The sequence below is a fragment of the Lolium perenne genome, chromosome 2 (assembly GCF_019359855.2).
Source record: "Lolium perenne isolate Kyuss_39 chromosome 2, Kyuss_2.0, whole genome shotgun sequence".
In the NCBI taxonomy this organism is placed as follows: domain Eukaryota; kingdom Viridiplantae; phylum Streptophyta; class Magnoliopsida; order Poales; family Poaceae; genus Lolium; species Lolium perenne.
In genome coordinates this window covers 100,216,174-100,218,656 of record NC_067245.2, presented here as the reverse complement: position 1 = coordinate 100,218,656, position 2,483 = coordinate 100,216,174, and positions in this window count along the sequence as shown.

Below are 2,483 nucleotides of genomic sequence, written 5' to 3'. Positions count from 1 at the left end.
ATCTCAACATTGCTTGAAAATTTTGACAGTCCTTCTGCAGATGCCCTAACTGCCTCTTCCCATTATTGTCGAGATAAAAATGCATCTGACATGGTCCGTTCATCATATCCTCGGGAGATATATATGGTCTCTGGAACCTTGGTCCATTATTTTGTATATTGTTACGGGAGTCATCTCTGTTATCGCCTCGCTGCTCGCTACTCCTCTGATAATCATCTCGATTGTTTCCTCCAGTGTTTCCTCGAAATCCGGCCGATATTTGGCTAGGAGCATCATAACTCGAGAACTGCTGAGGAAATCGTCGTCTATTTTGAAAGTTTCGACTACGGTCCTCCTCAGGCGACCTATGTCGCTTATTGTGAACAACGTCTTCTCCATCTGCCCATCTATTCGCTATTTCCATTAACGCTGATGTTGTCTTTGGGTTGGTTCTCCCCAGATCTTCGACAAAATCTCTCCGTCGAATTCCTGCCACAAACACATCTATTGCTCTCTCGTCAGATATGTTCTCTGCCGAGTTTTTGATAATATTCCACCATTGGATGTACTTTCTCATTGATTCATCATACTTCTGCCTGCAAGCCCTCAACTCCTCTAGTGATGCGGGTTTTTTGCATGTGGATCGGAAATTCTTTACAAATATGTCCTCGAAACTATCCCAACTGTCGATGGACCCTGGAGGCAACTTCTTTATCCATGATCGTGCGGCTCCACTCAAATGTACTTGGATGCTCTGCATGGCTGTTGCTCTAGTACCGCCTATCAGCTTTACTGTCTCGAGATAATCAACTAGCCAGTCCTCAGGATCTTGCAAACCATCGAATTTTTTGAAATTATCGGGTAGTTTAAACCCTGAGGGAACTCGAGTTTTTCGGACTCGCCTTGTAAAGCACAGTAGCCCACACATATCCTCTTCGTCAGTTTCTGGGGAATGTCGACGTTCCCTTCTGTTTTGTCGCGCCCTGTCTACCCGTGCTTGGGTTGCTGCATCTCTTGCCCCACTCGTTCTTTCGGGGTCCTGCACTGCTGCAGTAGGTCGTGGACTATTTTGCCTTGCAGATCCTTCAGGAGGTGTGGTTGCAAATGCTGTTCCCATGGCTCCAACTCCTGCCATGGCCATGTTATACAACGCCTCTCTTGGATCTCCGGGAGGTGGCCTGGATGCGAGGATGAAAGCTTGCGTCGCCATGTATCCAGCTTCTGGTGTTTTGGGAATAATATTTCCCCTCGTGTCGATTGACATAAAATACATATCGAGGTTTTGAACTAAATTCTCTCTCTCAGCCTCGGGTATGTTTTGCAGTCGAGATATTGCTCTGTTTCGAGCTGCTCTGTGACTATCTCCCGAAGTTCCTGATTGTCGGCTTAACTCCACCCTTCGTCTGCTTGACGGGGAAGCTGCGGCTTGCCTTCTATCTAGCTCAAATTTCTGTTTTTCGAGCTCTCGTCTGGTACGGGCAAGTCTATATTGGTACGCTTGTAACTCTTCAGGTGTCGCCGTTATGGTCATTGGCTTTGTGCCATCAATAGCTCTTGCAACTCTATCCCACACTGCCTGCGGAAACTGTACCATCTCTCGTGTTCCAGGTCCAATATATTTGGTCCCCAAACCTCGCGTGAAATCCGCGGGATCGACATACGGATTTCCCGCGTTGTCGAAGTTCTCTGATGTCTCCTCCTGTGGGCGACTTGTATCTCCAATTGCATATATTTGATGATATTTTGAGCTTTGATATTTTTCGGGATTGGTGACACCGTCATATAGATCGGCGAAGACCTTTCCAACGGCGATGGATCTGTCGATGAAGTTGAAACTATCGATGTTGTCTGAGTCGCTGCTTATATCAGAGTCCGCAGACGACTCGAAGGACAGATCGCCGAAGATCTTGGCGAGCTTTTCGGTTGCCATAGTGTTGATGAAGCGTGGCAGCGAGATCTCCTCGTCGCCTGACTCGATCGATGACGTTGAGTCCGAAAAGTCGGGATCGACCGCTGATAATCCCGACGAGATCGGAACCTCGAGACGATACGATCCTTCCTTCTCGACACGGAAGTGGAACTTTCCGAACGTCATCTCCATGGGCTCCTCCAGATACGCATATGCATCCAAACGGGGGGTGGGTGAGGAACAAAATCGACTAGATCAGTTTCGATTTGTTTACCTCTATCCATCGCGTTGCTTGCTACCGACGAAGTCGACGATCTTGAACGTGCCATCGAGATCAGCTCCTTGTCGCCTCTAATTCCCACAGACGGCGCCAATTGACAAGGGATTAACTTATCAATGCCTACGTATTGTAGACTAGGGTTTAGTTGGAAGTAGAGGGCAAGTAGATCTCGAAGGTTTCAGCCGAAAAGTATTCGACGATTAAGAAACTAGGGTTCTGTTGACAATGGATTTGATCCTCTCTTTGTCCCTCGACTCCCCCTTATATAGGAGGCGGAGCCGAGGGTACCGTGTTACACAAGATTACAGATTCCGG